Genomic DNA, 19,824 nt, shown 5'->3' on the forward strand with positions numbered 1-19,824 from the left:
TTGTGAAACCTTTCAGAAATCAGAATAGTGAATTTAATCATAAAATAAATGGTTAACTGAACAAAACACTACTGTGAAAGATTTCACAAATCAGAATAGTTAAGTTAAGGACACAAGGAAGAAGTTTAGACTGTCACATTTCTTCTCTCTGTCTGTGTTGAACGATGGTTATCATTCTATAACAGGATGTGTGTTTGTTCTGCACCTTAGGTACAGTGCAAGTGTCACAGGCCGGGGTGGCCTTCCCTCCCCTTCTGAGCGTACCACCTCGAGGAGTTACCCAGAGACACCAACAGACCAGACAAGATAATTAGTATCAAAACTTGTATTTTATTTAGTTAAAATAAGTCCAATCTCAAACTAAAATCCACCGACTGATCCACCTCTCTCTTCCACCAAGTTGCGTGGGAAGTTCACACAACGATCCCTCTTCGGAGAGGCAGAGGCAAACAATGGAGCAGACACTGGCAAGGGTTCGTACAACAGTTCCTCTTCGGCCGGAAGTAATGGAGCAGGCACTGGTAAGGATTCGCGCAGCGGTTCCTCTTCAGCCAGACATAAGTAATGGAGCAGGCACTGGTAAGGATTCACACAGCAGCTCCTCTTCGGCCGGAAGTAAGTAATGGAGCAGGCACTGGTAAGGATTCGCGCAGCGGTTCCTCTTCAGCCAGACGTAAGTAATGGAGCAGGCACTGGTAAGGATTCACACAGCAGCTCCTCTTCGGCCAACGGTAAGTAATGGAGCAGACACTGGTAAGGATTCATACAACAGTTCCTCTTCGGCCGGAGGTAAGTAATGGAGCAGACACTGGTAAAGATTTGCGCAGCGGTTCCTCTTCAGCCAGACATAAGTAATGGAGCAGGCACTGGCAAGGATTCACACAGCAGCTCCTCTTCGGCCGGAGGTAAGTAATGGAGCAGGCACTGGTAAGGATTCGCGCAGCGGTTCCTCTTCGGCCGGGGAATAAGTAGTGGAACGGACACTAGTAAGGATTCGCACAGCGGTTCCTCTTCAGCCAAAGGCAAGTAATGGAGCAGACACTGGTAAGGATTCTCACAGTAGTTCCTCTTCAGCCAGCGGTTAATAATGGAGCAGGCACTGGTAGGAAATTGACAACAAGGGAAGGGGTTACTCTTCTCACAGGACAGCATCAATTATTTGAGTGTCACCTCTTTTTGGGACGGGGGAGGATAGGGCAGGGGATCATCCGACGCAATACAATAGTCAGTCATAGATGGCAAACGGGGAGCTCTCTCGCTCTCTCCACGGGACACACCCGCTAGCTGGGGGTCACCCCCCTTCCACAAGCCGGCGGCAGTTGAAATACAGCGACGGACCGTAACTTCCCCACAGAACAGTGATGGCCGCATTCAATGGCAGAGGGCAGTTTCTCTATGTTCACAGAACAATAATGGTGAATACAGAATCCAACAATCAACAACTGGATCTTCTTACCACAGAACAGTGATGGCAGCATTCAATAGCGAAGGGCAGTTTCTCTATGTTCACAGAACAACAGTGGTGAGTACAGGATCCAACAGTCAACAACTGGGTCTTCTTTCCACAGGACAGTGATGGCAGCATTCAATGGCAGAGGGCAGTTTCTCTATGTTCACAGAACAATAGTGGTGAATACAGAATCCAACAATCAACAACTGGATCTTCTTACCACAGAACAGTGATGGCAGCATTCAATAGCGAAGGGCAGTTTCTCTATGTTCACAGAACAGCAGTGGTGAGTACAGGATTCAACAGTCAACAACTGGGTCTTCTTACCACAGAATAGCGATGCATGGATATCTCATAAATCCTCTTCAACTCAGACAGGATGGGGCTGCATTCCTGTACAGCATATGCTCAACACACAGCAGTTAGTTAATTTCAATTTGACATTCGAGACCCACGAGTATGCCAACTGGGGAACGGGCAGACACAAAATTACAGTTTCCACACCAGTGCACAATTCAGTCACCTCAAATGATCACACATGTTCACTTCACATTAAGCACTGCAACTCACATCAACTCACAGTGAATAAGGTCTCCTCTCGTGGTCCCAGCCGACTCTCTCCGCTCAACTGACAAAACTGTACATCCAGGGCTGTGTAGGTAGTTGGCTATGGACACACAACTGACATTAAAAGGCTTCAAAACAGATCTCACTGGACGCCAGAGCGGCTTCACCAAATCATGGCGGGTAGCGGGCACTACAGGCATTAACTTCCTTATAGGACTGGCAGATAACACTTATCTGTTCGATGAGATAACACAGTTCAACCAAACCGCTGATCTCCAGCTCTTCCTTCTTTACATGCAGTCTTTCCCGTCCTGTACGATCTGCCCTCTCGTGTGCTGCTCGACGTGATCAGTCGGATTTTATTGCTTTTGTTCATGTAGCGCAGTAAATCGAAAACTGAAAAAAGTGTCCTGAGAAGCAAAAGAGAGATACAACTTTTTTTTTAAAGAACCATTTTCCATTTTGTATCTTCAAGGCTTTGAGCTCTTTTGTGGAGTGTTGTGACTCGTGTTTCACTGGACTTGTACATGATACTGTACCATGTTAGCTTGAACAAATCATTCTTTTCAAATGGATATTTAGTTGACGGCAGAAGATGCACATCTGAAGTTGAATGCACAGTTCTTGCACAGCACCGGATGAGCCAATGAGCATGTCCAAATGTGTCCAGCCAATAAGCATGACCAGAAATGAACAAATCAAACCTACAGTACAGGCAGATGTGAAAGTCAGCTTCTCCCTCATGTCCGACTCAAAAAGAACCAAATGAGACAATTCTGATAGTCAAAGTTTTCAGATGATAACCTCATTCGGTTCTTTTTTATTTGTTCTTTTCAAACTGGTTCTTTGGTTCAATAACTCGTCTAGAAATTCTTATTGGCTCATTCGGTTCTGCACAAGGAGTGTGTGTGCTACTTCAAATGTGCGTCTTGTGTCATCAACTGAGACTGCGTTTAACATTTATTTTAACAAGACAACAGAAATAAATCCAGGTAATGAACAATTCAATTCAGACATGAGATAACAAGAAACTCCATGTAAGGACAACACCAGACAAGGAACATGAGAAACACTGGGGTTTAAAAACACAAGGGGTAATTGGCAAATGAAACACACTTGAGAACAATACAGAACTAATCAACAACAAAAACTACAAAGGACTACAAAACATGGCACAGAACAGGAAATAAGTCCACACAAGACCAGGGGAACACAAGACAGGAACGTGAAGTCAGCTTCATATTTCTGTCTGTATTCTCTGCAGTGTCTCATTTGCTATTTGTGAATTTCTCTGATGTTTTAGTTTTTAACTGTTATTAATGACAATGACCAGAGTGGGACCCATTTTCAGCCTGGAATTTTAATACCCAAGACGATGAAAAAATATTTTATAAATGAAGCCCAAGGACACCACCTGAACTACAAAACTAGAAAAGCAAGAGACAGTTAAATAAAATATCAGTGTGTTATGTGAACAAGTGCTGATATTATGCAATAACAGGATGTGTGGTAAATTGCATTATGGGTACAGTGCAAACTTTTCTCATGAATGCCCAGTGTTACACACTTGCAGCAAGACGCTAATGTTAAGATTTGATCACGGATGTGCCCAGACATCTCTATGAAGTGCATCTCTCACCTTTATGAGTGAATATGAACGTGTGATTCTGTGGTATTATTTTAAGTAGCGTACAGTGTTCCTGTCCATGTAATTTGCTAATTTGACTGGACTAATTAATTGAGTCATTTGTTACAGTGAGAAGCATCCATAAACTTTAAAATACTCAATTGTACAGTATATCCACACAATTGATGATCCCAATCTTTTCTGTGTAACATTACATCTAATTTTACAGCTTTGCTGCCATGACAATGTCATAAACACTAAAATTACAGTAAAATGGCCTGAATAATACAGGAGTTTTAACATGAGAATGTTACGTAAAGTATACGCTGATGCAAGTTTTGCAAGTAAAAGATCTCTTTATTGGGATTAACACAAAGTCCAACACGCTGCAGACAACAGGAGAGTGGTGATGCAGGGACTTCGAAAGGCACCCCCTGAAAGATGAGTGATGACCTGAGTGTAGAATTCCCCGGAGTGATGAGTGATGATCAAAGTGTAGAATCCACAAAAAGACTGGAAACAGGAATCAGCACAGCGTGATGAACTCAAAATCAGAATACACTCCAAAAAATGATTCATGGCATAGTTTATAATTATGTATTTGCATCCTTTTGATTTTATTTAAATCATAACATTTTCTAAATGTATGTAGTCAGATTGCTTAGAATCAATGTAAATCTGTTAATTGTGAAAACTATTCGATTTAATCAGTTAAAAAGTATGAATATGGTTTAAACTAGATGTACCGCATGGCGGTACAAAATATGACCGCCGCTCAGGCCTGCACTGGCTTTCCACAAAAATAAATGACGTGGAGCAATTTGGCTGTATTGCGTGTTTATGTATATACCTAAAAAAAGTAGTAGTATGTGCATGTCTGTGTTGTGTGTGTGTGTATGTGTGTGTGTTTGTGTATGTGTGTGCCTGTGTCTGTGCGTGTATATATGCGTGCGTACATGTGTGTGCGCGTGTGTGTTTGTGTGTGTGTGTCTGTGCATGTGGATTTGTATGTGTGTGTATGGGTGTGTGTCTGTGCGTGTGGATGTCAGTGTGTGTGCATGCTTGCGTTTGTTTGTATTCCTGCATGTGTGTGTGTGACAGTTAGGGTTGCCAACTTCAGAAAAGGAAAATGCAGGACAATCGTGGTTATTTATAGGAAAATGAGGGACACTCAAAATATTTGTACTGTATCACACAGTGTACGTCATTTCAGTGTCTGCAGTTAAGTTTGTGTTTAAAAGGTTATCAGACATAAACACATTTGTATTGCTTAACCTATTTATGCATTTAATTCTAAAAATAATTTTAATGTCATACATGAAAAAAGTCACATTACAAACAAACCATAGTTCAAAATAACAGCATTTATCTAAAATAGAAAGCTTTTTTAACATTATACACTAGGCTTACAGTTCAAAAGTTTGGGGTTAGTAAGATTATTTTTTGGGGAAAAAAATAAAGAAAGTAATTGCCTACTTTTATTCAGCAAGGATGCATTACATTAATCAAAAGTGACAGTTAAGATAATGTTACAAAAGCTTTCTATGTACTTTCAAAAAGCTTTAAAACATTAATAATAATCAGAAATGTTTTTTGAGCATATTATTCCCTCAGGTAGATTACATGTTTTCTTGTGTAGCTGGATGTTAGACTCATGAACAATAATCACGTTGTTTGCATTCGCCAAAATTGATTAGCCGAAATCAAAACGTGGACAGTGAAAGGAAATTACCATTAGCGTGAGACGAGTCCGGCTTAAAGCGGAAGCGACCAGACGGCAGAGGATGTTCGCAAATCAAACAATGATTTGTCTCAAAACAGTGATTAAAAAAAGCTGTGATTGGATGATGACAGGTGTCGGTATTCATTCTCAAGTGTCATGGTCAGCACTGCTGCTGTTGCTGTTGTATCAGTCAGTGGTTATCAGCTTGTCAAAAAACGGGACACGGGAGGTCACGCACGGGACAAATAAATTAGGCCCAAAATACGGGACGTCCCGCCTAATTCGGGACAGTTGGCAACCTTAGTGACCATCTACAGGCCAATGAGTGTACAGTCACTAAATGTGCACATAAATGAATTTATTTTATACCCCCCCATGGATGAAATTCTACGAAACTTAGCATACCCCCAGAGGATGTCAAGTTAATCATACACATGAAATATGGTGCAGTTCTGAACATCTCAACTGAAGATAGGGGCGATTAAAGCAGAATAATATTGCATTTTCATTTTTTATGTGAGGGGCGCAAATCACAAATGAGTGATTATGGGCTAGGTTGATGTGGGCCCTTAAGACCAACATACCATAACAATTTCTTCATCCTCGGTGCCACGGTTCAGGTAGTTATTTAGGAAAAACTGCATTTTTTGGGTTTGGGGGGGCCCAGCGGGGAGGGGGGGGGAGTGGCCCCCGGGGACCAAACGAAATTTTTCCGTAAAAGTCTAGTGGGGCTACATGCCCACCAAATTTCATGTTCCCCGGTGTTTCGGTGTCCCTGGTATCGTTGACGAAAAATTCAGTAGATGACGAAAAAAAAAAAAAAAAAAAAACTTTCGCTAGCGGCGGTCATAATAAAGGTAGCTGCGGAACAAGCCAGATTCTATTAGTTACATTTTATGAGATTGGTTTGGATACAATTTATGGGAAATGGAAGCCGGAGCCGATCCATAGGGGGCGGTACTGCACATAGACAGGTCTAAATGCACCTGGAAAAAAGATGAAGCAGAGACCAGCGGCAGTTGAAAAAGTTCTCCTCGCCATCTTACATGAGATCGGAGCACCTTCTTGGATCAACCTGATTGCAAGGCAAGTTACATTATGTACTCATCGTATATAAGTTGACTGTTTCTTTTTTCAATGTATATACATGTGTTATTTCTGCTGTTGATATCGTATTACACGTATCAATGCCCCCTGACTATCAAATTTGGATTTAGTCCACTAGTCCACTTTAGAATGATTCACTGATGTGGCAAAGCATAACATGTCCACCCTGTTATGCCTATTTATAGTGGAAACTGATAATTGTTTGTAATTTTGAAAATATGGTTAATAAACAGGTTAAAAATCTTCCTCAGTGATCACTGCACACTAACTTGTTTTTCATCACATGAGTAGCAATGGCTAACTTTAGCATAAAATGTCCCCCCTGTTACTGTCCACCCTGTTACTGTTTTGCACAGTAACAGGGTGGACATATTGTAACAGAGTGGGTGTAAATGCTAAATAAATAAGTGTTTACAGCTTGAATTGGTACTTATAATTAATGTATTATACATTTATTTGTTATATACCTTCAAGAAAGAGTAGCTTAAATGGTAAGTATGTATTTGTCAGGAAATGACACCGTTGTCTGCTGCAGAAAAGCAGCGACGCTACAGAGTACGTCGTGATGCAGACCCTGAAAAAAGGCAGATATACCTATCTGAACCTATTTAAGTGTAAATTAAGTTATCTGAAAAAAAAAATTAAGTTTGAATGTTGATGTGGACATTCTTCAGGGGGTGCCAGGGTAAATGAGTTGATGACATTTATTGTTGTTCAATGGTGTGATGTCCACCCTGTTACCCCTTCTGTCCACCCTGTTACACTGTCCACCCTGTTACCTCTGTGTTTTTTTTAAGTTAATAAAATAAGTTCAACAAATGTTATGCATATCTTTGTGGTTAATTTTAGAGAATGAAATGGCAATATGAAATGATTTAAAAATGGGACAAAATTCCATTGAAATGTCTTTTTATTCTAAAGAAATGTGTTGAAATTACCACTGTGCCTTAAAATACAATAACTTTTTTCATGATAATGCTTGTTGATGAACACTTTGTTAAAATACATTTGCAGGGTAAAGTGAGGGACATTTTAGCTCTTAGAAAATGTAAATATTTCAATAACTGTGAATTCAAAACATTTATTAATTGATATGAGAATGTCCGTTAACATGGTGGACATTTGGCCTTTGCATGTGTGAAGAATTTGGTCAAAATTATTAAAGAGTAATTTCCTGAGCTGGACCAATATATTTTTCTTGTAGTATAAAAAGTCATTCTTCAGATAAAATTATTAAATCATGGAAATTTTAACTTTTTTGATAGAAATTTACCAAGCTGAAATGGCACCAAATAGTAGGAATGACCCAACTAATTAAAAGTAAATGGGAGATGTTTGTGTTTTTAGTTTATATTAATTTGCGTTTTTTGTTTGACCTGAGTAGCTTATAACTTTGGCCCACGTACATTGCGTAAATAAAAAATGGTGTTAGGTTTGGGGTAAGTTAACGATTTAAAGATTAAAATCGCGATAATACTCTAAAAAAATAATGCTGGCTTTGTAATTTCATAAGCAAAAGTATTTATTTTGTTTCTAACTAGAACCGTTTTTTCTTTTACAGATACATCAAGCATCCTTTCTTACATCTATATGGTTGGACATGGACAACCTCCGACCTTGTATGTATGCTACAAAAATACATAGAAAAATCAATACATCAAATTATGAACAATTAATCTCAGTTTGAATGTTATATGATTCAACATAAAAACATTACATTCCGAATACATAGTTAAAAACATATTTTACAGACATGAACAGCCGATATCATCTTGCAATCAACCATATTTTCTTATAAATTGGACCTATGTAGTTATTTAATTGTTATATAAAAGTTATTAATTTATTATTATTTATTAATTTATTATTATTAGTAGTAGTAGCTGTATTTTGACTTGTTACAGCAAAATCAAGTGTAAATCAAGTAATGTCGATTCTCTAAGTAAACTGTTTTTTTCTTTCTTTTGTCTTTTTTCACAGATATGTGAATGTGGCCATGCAAAGTGTGTGACGTTTCATCATCTACCCGGTATGAATTGCTAAAACATTTTAGGCTGAAACATTCTTTCTCTACGCAATCACCACTTTGACAATTCAAAAAGTTAATAAAGAGATCATAAAACTAATCCATATGAATTTAGCGGTTTAGTCCAAATTTTCGGAAGAGACTCAATCCTTTTTTATGATGAACAGATTGAAGTTTTTTACATTCAAACATTCATCAACTCACACATCAGTTATAGTAAACGGAAGCTGAAGAATTTTCGCTTGACGTGCGAGAACCAGTGATGTTTGTTCTAGTGTGTTAAGCAAGTTTAGTTGAGCTTCTGTTTATGTTCGCTGATCAATGTTTATGTGAATAAAAGCCTAAATTTAGTCTGTCTCTTTAGAAAATTTGGACTAAACCGCTCAATTCATGTGGAATAGTTTTACTATCTCTTTATGAACGCTTGGAAGCGTCAGTTGCGTAGCTGTCAATAGAGGGACAGAAAGCTAACTTACGTAAACTGTAAGTTAATAATTAATTACTTTTTTTTTGGGATCTTTTTATGCTTGTTTGAGAATGAAGACAAACACCAGGCGAGATTGTATCCTGAGGTGCCTAAGTGTCTACCTCAACGAAGACATCGAAATACTTCTCAAAGAATATGTGGTAAGTGTGTGTCAACCTACTCTCTTTATGTTATAAATTTCTTATGGATATATTTACATTGATGCCAATGAGAAAATTAACATAATCACAGTCTAGCTTATGCCCTTGTGTGTACTGTACAGCGAAATATTAAACTATGCAGCAATCAGTGCAGAGCATGATTGATCACACCAGACAAATGAGAAGCTTTTCAACTAGAAATGACCTGGATCAGCTGCAAAATAAAATTGTAAGCCTCGGAAAAGGTTCACCCACAAATGAACATTATGCCATCATTTACTCATCCTAATGTCGTTCCAAACCTGTATGAGTTTCTTCTGTTGAATACAAAAAATATATATTTTGAAAAATGTTACAAAATATGTAACATTACATATTTTGTGTTCAGCAGAAGAAAGAAACTCATGAAGGTCTTGAACAACATAAGGGAGGATAAATCATGACAAGATTGTTTTGGGTGAACTAACCCTTTAACTTATTTAACCACTTCGATGTTTTTTTCAGCAAATCAAGACACTTGTTCACAATCACTGGAACATAATTTCCACTTGTATCCAGTTGCATCAGGAATTTCTTCTCCTTAGGGTAGTAGAGTTCACAAAAGCCAAATATTATCTGAATATTACATTTTGACTCGCATTGGGACACGACTCACATTCTCTTTGTTTATCCTCCAGGACTGAAAGTGGAGAGGCGGAGTCTCTCTTTTGAGTGTAGAGTACACACGAGGAGAACAGGAAACGACTCGAGGAAGCTCCAACAACAATCTGACAAACACAAGACGAAAGACAAGGCATTAAATAGGCTGGCTGGAGTGAAGCTGGCGCTGATGAGAGAATCAGACAATCAGCGTTAGCGCCCACACACACACAAGACGAGAGAGAGACAGCGGATAACATCCGTGACAGAGAATCAATGTAAGTGCTTTTATTCCATTATAAGCTTCACACTTCTGCTTATAAATCCTTTCAGAAATTGGCCCCATTCACTTCCATTTTGAGTAATTCCATGTAGCCTCCATGTTTGTCATTTTTAAAGAAAAAGAGGAAAAGTTTAAATTAATTAGACATATACTGTTGAATTAGTTTAACTTTTCTGAACCTGTAAAAATTGTATTTTCTTAAATTTATGGCCGTAACTATTTGCATATAATTGCATGTTGTGTTCATTGAAAAGTATCAAAACCCTGATCAGCAATGCAGGTCGATAATGAAACGTAGCCAAGACAGACATCAAATGTAAGTTTGATTCTGGGTGGTGATTCTATTTCCCAGCGCTAGATATATACACACACACACACACACACACACACACACACACACACACCCACACACACACACACACACACACACACACACACACACACACACACACACACACACACACACACACACACACAGCGCTTTAGAAATAGAGTTGAGTTTCTGACTTGCCATTTTTGAATATTCAGTGTGTGTGTGTGTGTGTGGAGATCCGTATATATTTATATATATATACATATATGAGCTACAATATATTGTTTCACAGCAGCTTCACAATAGTAACAAATTAAAAAAATCGCCTGAGAAGCAGCTTGGCCAACAAGCCAATAGTGTTAATATTCAGTTAATAGTCACTTCAGTGTTGATTCAGATTAGTTCAATAACTGTAACATTAATCAAACATCCTGTATAATATATACAGTGTATTTGTGCACATACATGTACATGTGACAAACTCCTATACACTCCACTGCACACTGAACAAGCAAAAGACACAAGATAGTAGTGTTCTACATAATTCATATCTGTGTGTAGTTTTGTGTGTATGTGGGCTAATCATTTTAGTTACTCAAAAACAAAATTTTTGGAAGAGTTAAAATAGTTTTGAATGTTGACAATACACATTAACATTTTGTAGTGTGGATCATTCATTGCAACATTTATCCTTTGTTTAAGAATCTGTTATCTGCTTGATAAATCATTTATGCTATGCTGCCCACTAACATGCTTTTAAAGCTATTGTTATCCAATTTTTTGGCTTTCAAACACCTTAAAATACACATTTGTAGGTCTGAGAAATCCAAATTTTCTTGAGGGAGCATGCCCCCGTTTTTGAAACAAACGCCCCTGCCTGCAGCACTGTATAGCACAGAAAATACACACAATGTTGTGTTCTGTACTACTGTATTTGATTGTTTGTTATAACAATGAATCATTCTTTCGGATATGAAATTTATATTTAATTGACCTATCGGTAAGCCACGGCCTCCTTAGTCACTTTTGCTATCTCAGACAAACAATGGGGGACCTGTGCCCCAGTAGAGCTTTATGTCTAGCAACGCCCCTGCTAGTATTTCCTCTCTCTGTCCCTAATAATTTTCCTTTTCACTGTCTTTATTCTTTTAAAGTAGCAAAAGCCAATAAAAATGCTGAAAGTGCTGAGAAAGTGCACATTTTATGCATGACGTGTATGTGTTTGTATTTTATTTCGGAGTGCAAGAGAGAAAGCACACTAGTGTTTTTAGGGGTTCAAGCATGAAATGCTGAAACCCTATTGTAATTGTAAGGATTTGTTTTCAGGTTATACTCTGGCTATTATCTTATTTATTTCAGGTTATACTCTGGCTATTATCTTATTTATTTCAGGTTATACTCTGGCTATTATCTTATTTATTTCAGGTTATACTCTGGCTATTATCTTCTGCATCCCAGCAATTATTTTTGTGAGTCTTGACTACTGCAAAAGTCAAACATCAGCGGGCCGCACTGATCAAGAGATTCAAGGACATCAAGATCCAGGTAATGAGGAACAGTCTGTGCAATGCACTGACAAACTTCCGATGAACAAACCTGAAAATGCAACTGAGGATGTAAGTCTCTTAAACGCACCGGCTACAACACCGCCTTGATGTTAATGACATCAAATGCCATCAGCTTTTGTGTGTCTTGTGACCTTACTAAGTATAATCTGAGAATCTTATTAACCCTATTGGATTTAATGGAATTTGATTTAACTCATGATTGCTCAAAACAGTCCACATTTATGAAATCTACATATTTATTTTTAACAAAACAACATAAACAAAATCAAACAAAATAAACTTGCAAACATGCGCAATCTTTCACTTCAGATGAAAAAAGTGGTAAATGTTTCATGCTGCAATGGTTCGTCAGTTTTTTTACACTAATATAACTTTATAGATTAAACAAAACCATGTAACTTTTTTTAATGATTATATCTTAATAAATTACCTTAAAAAAATGCATTTCTTTTTAGAAAAGTTATACTGTATGTCTTCCGAGGCAAAAAGGACCCAAATGTGTTATGAGGGTTAAACATAAATTTTAAAACTTAAATGCAATTAACTGGAAATGGCTGCAAATGATCATGCTTTATTTAATGCAATTTTAATATTTATGATTTTCCTGTGCATGTCTAATAGGTACAACTGGACAACAAGGGTCGGGGGGTTCTGCTACAACGGGACAGCAAGGGTCGGGGAGTTCTGCTACAACGGGACAGCATGAGTCAGGGAGTTCTCAGGCGGGTGAGGGACGGGAAGATTTAGGGGGTTCTGCTACAGCCGTACAGGGAGAGCAAGGGTCAGAGAGTTCTGATATGGAAATGGAAAAGCTACTGTCACACCACCAACACAAAGACAGCTGTCAAACAAGCTCATAAAAACCCAACAGTGACCAGCAGCTTTGACAAAGACCAGCTATTTACAGATTACATATTTACTCTCTTCCTCAACCAAAGCTATGCCATCAGGTTACTCTCAAACTTTATAAAACTCTATAAAAGAATTAATTTCTTTCATATTTCAGTTGGTTGTTTCCTTTACCTGTGCTTAATGCCTATTTGAATCTTAACTGAATGTTTAAATGGATAGTTCAGACATTCTGTCATTCATTCACCGTCATGTCATTATAAACCTGTGTGACTTTCTTTTTCACTATGAATAAACCCATGCATTTTTGTAGTTTTGGATTAACTATCCCTTTAAGAGTCATATGTGAAGAAAGCCATAGTTCTCATTTTTTCTTTTCTTTAATATATATATATATATGTGTGTGTTTTTTTGCTGTAACTTCCTAAAGACTGAATGATATTGTGCCCTTTAAAACATTAATTTTACATTAAACCCTATTTCAACTACATCCAGTTCATTCTCTTTTTCTCACTTTCTCACGACAAGAGCCGACAGATATTGTTTTGGTGTTTAGATATTGTTTGATTAATAACTTTTTGTTTTAACAGAGCTCAGACATTGTGTGGGGAAAATTGTAAACATTTATAAAAGTAAAAGGCCATTTACACAACACCATTTTCAACTAAAAACTGAAAACTTTTTATTAGTTTCTCACTCCCAAGGCATCAAAAACTGAAGCATGGTCAAGTGCCTTGGCCCTTTGTGTCACTCTGTGACGAATTAGGAACTCTGTTGCTTTCAATGGGAAACCTTCAGCGTCAACAACAGACGCGAGTTGTTTGTTAGTTTTACTGTGATGGGTGTAGTAAAGGACAGTAATCACAAAACTTTCCATGCTTTTACCTCATTATTGGTAGTTTTAATGTGATATTTGTTGTAAACGCACAGAAACCACAACACTTACCATGATTTTACCACAGTAACCTTAGTTGTACTGTGATAGGTGTAGTAAAATGATAGTAACCACAAACCTTAACATGCTTTTACCTCAGTGTTTAATGTAACTAACTAAAACTAAACTGAAATTTAAAGCAAAATTGAAGATGATATTAAAATAAAAACTCATTTAAAAATGCAAAACTATAATAACCATATTGCTTAATACATCTGAGAAATGTTTTTTCTTGATAAGACATGCCATTTCCTGTTGAGACATTCAGCATCAACACTTTTAAATGAGTCAGAATGACAAACAACACATCACAACAGAGCCAAGTCTAAAACATACTGTATATTAACTTTAAAATAAATTAATACATTCACTGAAATGTGTAAAGATGATCTCCAGTAATAATAATAATTGTGTTTGTATTTGTCATTTTCTGTCATTTTGTTCATTGCAGCAGCATCCATCGGGATCTTTTGTGGGGATCTTCACCGAGCTGCAAATATTTCCATAAAGCATAAAGAGACCAAAACACCATCAATAGTCACACAAGCTGTTTTGTGTTGTTGGAGTTTTAGAGGATGTGAAATGTACAAATACACAATTTAACTCACAGACTTAAACTTAATAGTATAAACCTAATATCTCAGGGCTGTTTCCTGTGACAAAGCATTAAGCACAGTATATCATGAAATTATTTAATTTTGTATTGTCAACACAGTCTCACTCCCTACTCGTCAAATGTCTGACGCATGGTCAAGGACCCCTGGTGTCAAGTTTCAACGAAAGAGGTGTACCCTTGACGTCGTTTTTCCACGCGGGGGTCCGTCAGATAGACATTCATGTTAACAAAGAGGTACCATTTGCGTTGTTTTTGTTTTTTTTTGTAGGTGTGTTGGTGCGTTAAGAGTTTAGGAAATTTGTTAAAAGTATTGAAAAAATTATCATAGCGATTGTAAAAAACGAATTACCATACTTATTTTACTTAAGACATAAAAATGTAGATCTGGTTAATGATATTTGGGACAACAATGCAACAAAAGTTGCACATACTTGCATGTATGCCAGTTTGCAGTGATAAAGAATAAAGAGAAACTATGTGAATAACAAGAGGCTGCAGTGGGCTATCTTGCTATAAACACTTCAAGCATAATTGAATATGATCCATGTTGATCATTCTAGTACATCTACTACTGCATTTCAAATGAAAGCATAGACATTACTGATGTCAGGTATATAAGCAGCAATTAGAGGGAGTGAATTTTTTTCATTCAAATTTTTCATTTTTTACTGAATGGTGCAGTATCCTTGTGTAATAGGAATAGTGTGTGTATATCTGTGTAGATAATACTGTCCATCCACCCCCAGGGGCCCAGCAACGGCCCCCAGAAGAGCAAAAAAATTGACATTTCAAATGGCTGTAACTCAAAGTCCGGTTTGTGTATCAAAGAGAAAATCGGCAGGACAACTGCTTATGCTATGTTTAATAAATAATGTTGGCCACAGTTTTCAGACATATATGGAAAGCTGGCATAAAGGTTATTTTTAAAGTGCTCACAGTAAAATATAAAATTGCAGCCTGTCCCTCATATCTATCATAAAGGTTAGCACAATGAACAAATTTAGATATCCAGTTGTCCATTAAATATATTATTTATTTAACATTTATTGTTTCATTAATAAACGTTTTAAACTACATTGCCCACATATCTCTGTCATTCTATCAATGGAAAATGAAACATGGTGATGTAGTTCATTGAAATGTGCAGACATGCTTAGGGTTAGGGTTGGGATCTCGGTAAAGGAGTAATTTCTCACAACATAGAGACACTTTATAGTTAACTTAATGTATAACTAACGTAATAATAACACCAAAACATACTTTTTAACATGAAGCGCCGTTTTATATGGGTTAAACGATAGTCCAATCACAGTGAGTTCTGCGATAAAGTCACAACCAATAACAACCCAGCTGAACAGAATGCCTCACATTTACTTGCCCATTTATGGTAAATGATGACAGATCTCTTCTGGTTCCGGCTGCAGGGATATATACCTTAAATATTTAATATTTGTGCTGTTAAACATGTATTCCTTCTAATTAAATTATAAATCTCATATTTAAAAACAAAAGACTCCGTTGTGTGGTTACCATCCAAAAACGAGTTCACATGATCAATGATACAAATTTGCTTATTTGATTAGACTGATGGATGATCATTTGAAAGAGAAACTTTTTAGCGCAATTTTCCACCGGACAAAATTGCGATTGTTAACTCATGATTTCTGTTCTGTCTGTGCGCACCAATCTTGCACTTCTATCTACTCCTCAACCAGACCACCTAGAGACTTCGGGTTTTCGGCATTATGTTAAGGAAGGTCTAATCTCGGGAACGCAAAAAAAAAAAAAAAAAAAAACAGGAAAAGATTTACTATCTCTTAGTGTTGTGATCCCATGAGGTGAGAAAATTGCGCTAAAACACTCACCGAGTTTTTATTACTTGTTTCTAAGCAATGGCCTACAGCAGGGTAGTTTTGCAGTATTTTAATTAAAGATAATTACATGTACTAAACTGCTTCTAACATTTACAGTGTATGTATAGTATATCAAAGGTATATCAGTTATATTCAAATAAATGTAACAAAACCACAATTAATGCACACAATTTTGAAAGCATATTCCAATATTTAATGTCAAACTGTTTAAAGACAAATGTAGCGCCAAAACTACTGCACAACAATAATAATCAATTAATTATATATGTATGTATATATATATATATATATATATATATATATAAAATATCCAGATACAGGGGTAATCTATTATAGTGACACATACAGTAACGTAAAAAAAAATAAAAAATGTACAAACCAAGAGATGAGATTCAACTTTGTTATGTGAAAATATATTTGTTTCTTCACTTTAAAGAAAAAATAGGCAAAAACGTAATTCGCAACTTTAATTCTATATCCTTGTGATTATTGGTCACTTTTATTGTAACTAAATGAAAGGCAACTTAAAATAGTTGATGATTATAAATGTCAGCAAGAAAATGCTTCTATAAAATACATTCACAGGTATATTACATTTACATTAACCAGGTAGTGATATAATGATACCATAGATGTAGTTATGGTATAGTGACCACTGTAATAAAAGGTTTAATGAAGCTAAATGTAAGACATTAAGTCCATTTAAATGTAAAGGTAACAAACTCAGAATAATATCCAGTATGTCAGGTGTGTAATTTCTGTAATACTCTTTCAGCACTGAAAAGAATTCCAAAAATATTGATTGTTTTCAAAAGGTTTTCCTGAACACTCTCACTATCTTCAATTGTTCGGACAAACACCTGCTATACACACTTGCAGAAATATACATTTGTATATTGCATCATGAAGTCTCTGCATGACTAAAACTAATGGATAGCAATGAATATGTCCTTTAGCAAAACACCTGATGAGCACTGACACTTTTTTTGATAAAGGTCTTAGGTAGACATCAAGTACAGTTTATGAAGCTGAAAAGAGAAAACAAAATGCCTTAACAATATGGAAAAAGATAAATCACTATTTATTTTCAATATTGGTTCAGCATATATCAAAGAGATCACAAGGAGTGGGACTTCACATGAAGAGAAACTGAGACAGAGCAAAGAGTGCACCTCGCTGGACACATCCTACGCATGCCCAAACAACAACACCCAAAAACAGTGATGAAGTGGACACCACCAGGAGGATGCAGGAGACAGCAAGGAAGACACGGAGACACGTTTCACGAAGACCTGAAGAATGTCAGTGTCCCATGGGAAGATGTGGAGAACTTGGCCATGGATCGAATACGTTGGAGGTCACTTGTTGCCCAATGTGCCCAGCACAGCACTTGATGATGATGTTGTGAGTTTATCCATAACTGTGGGATATTTTTCTGTAAAGAGTGTTGCATAATTAAATGTTGAAAGCATTTTTATGTAATAAGTTCACTGATATGTGGGCATTTCTATGAATAAGAGTATGTCTTTAATAGCAAGCAATAATCATATGAACTCGTTTAAAAAAAAACACGATTTACATGCAAATGGGACAGTTATCAGCAGTGTAACTGATATGATTACGACAAAATAATCGAGTATCTGATGTCATGTGACATGATAATGTGGTTAGATAAGCTTTTCCACTCTTGCAAACAGAGGTAGGATATGAGGTGTGGAGAGACATCATGTATCATTGGAACATGAACAGACAGGGACCAATTTGTAATAATTTTAATGAATACAATGCCATTTATAAACTTTCTGACAGTGTGTGGGACATCCGACTACTTTCCATGAAGGGGCGCAACTGATTTACAAATATCGCGATAAATATGTACAGGAATTGAGGCAGTAGCCAATGACAGCACTAAGAGTAAAAGCTGCAGGATTATGTACGAGTATACAAATATGTACGAGTATCGTACGATTTTGACAACTTGTTAAATCTTGTGAATTATTAAGACTTTGAGACTATGTTCGTACTGATTGGGCTATGGGTTTTGTGAGAAAAGGTTTAAGAAACAACAAATGCTTGATAAAATGTTTGATTTAGGGTTAAAACTAACACATACATACCATTGCAGCTGTCCGTCTCCTCCGTTTACTTCTCCTCAAACAATAATGGGCTGACTGAGTCCGAAAGGCCCTTTTGGTCTTTTCAGCTGAAAAAAAGAGAAAAGAAAATATCATTATGTATAATATTTTTAATAATAGTAAAAGAAAAATGACTGATTTACCTTACAAATATTGGATGTTACATTATAAAGCATTAAAAGCATGTTAAGTGTTGTGGTTAATATGCATTTACAACAAATATCACTTTAAAACTACCAATACTGAGGTAAAAGCATAGTAAGTTTTGTGGTTACTGTCCTTTTACCACACCTATCACAGTAAAACTAGGGTTACTGTGGTAAAAGCATGGTTGTGGTTACTCTGCATTTACAATAAGTTTTACATTAAAACTACCAATAGTCTGGTAAAAGCATGGTAAGTTTTGTGATTACTGTCTTTTTACTACACTTATCACAGTAAAACTAATGTTACTGTGGTAAAAGCATGGTAAGTGTTCTTTAAACCTGATATGAATATGATTAACTGATTGAAGGTCTAGGCCTATAGCACGTCACGTGACAGACAGTATCACCCTGTTTTGAATTAGAAAGCAATAAAACGTAAAGCCTCCGTGGAGATGACAGATATAATGCAGTGACTGAACGTGAGCTTATCTCAATAATATCTACAAACAGAAAAATACATTATATCAAACATTATTAGGACAGTGTATTTACCAACTATTTACTACTGTATTTAAAGGTCCCGTATTATGCCCCTTTTCACAAGATGTAAAATAAGTCTCTGATGTCCCCAGAGTGTGTATGTGAAGTTTCAGCTCAAAATACCCAACAGATCATTTTTTACAGCATGTTTAAATTGTCATTTTTTGGGGCTCAGAAAAATGCGCTGTTTTAGTGTGTGCCCTTTAAATGCAAATAAGCTGCTGCTGGACTGCCCAGGGGGCGGAGCTTCATGAGCTCGCGCTCAGTCTGTCAGGACAATTTCATCTCACGGAATGATGATAATATCAGAAACTCTCAGTAACGGTGTTCATTTCGAGTCGGACAATAATGCCTACAGAGTCAGAGTGCTGTATAGAGATGAAACAGGTATAATTTAGTAGTTTAATTACAGTTATTATAACGTATTTGTCATCTGCTTGTATGTATCCATTATTTATTAATAGTCTGCTGTCTGAATGATGATCAGACATATACTGATGAGTTTAATAAAGTTTATTGTACATCACACAAAAGATGAAGCGTCAGTTTTACTTCAGAAAATCACCGTAAGAGCTGAGTAAACACAGTAAGTTATAAGAAGTGCACAAGTACATAAACGAATTTCGGTAGAGTTGAGGGAGCATTTCTGTGGGCGGAGGTTAGTCAAAAAATGGTTCTAGTGACGTCATTAAAGAAGGAAGTAGAGGGATGTAGTCCAAACGGGCCGTTCGATGTAGGCGACTTCTGTTAAATAAAATATCTCGCTTGGCATTGAACTTTGAGCTTTATAATTTTACAGA

The 19,824-nt window shown here is 36.8% G+C and overlaps 1 long non-coding RNA gene across 1 annotated transcript; it reads left to right on the forward strand.

Moving 5' to 3' along the window:
- Positions 1–9,887: 9,887 nt before the first annotated feature.
- Positions 9,888–13,267, forward strand: LOC311085236. Its single transcript, XR_014606754.1, has 2 exons — positions 9,888–10,044; positions 11,788–13,267. It is a non-coding gene; the product is annotated as an uncharacterized lncRNA (long non-coding RNA).
- The last annotated feature ends 6,557 nt before the right edge of the window (positions 13,268–19,824 follow it).

This window comes from Abramis brama, assembly GCF_963993115.1.
Source record: "Abramis brama genome assembly, chromosome: 6".
In the NCBI taxonomy this organism is placed as follows: Eukaryota; Metazoa; Chordata; class Actinopteri; order Cypriniformes; family Leuciscidae; genus Abramis; species Abramis brama.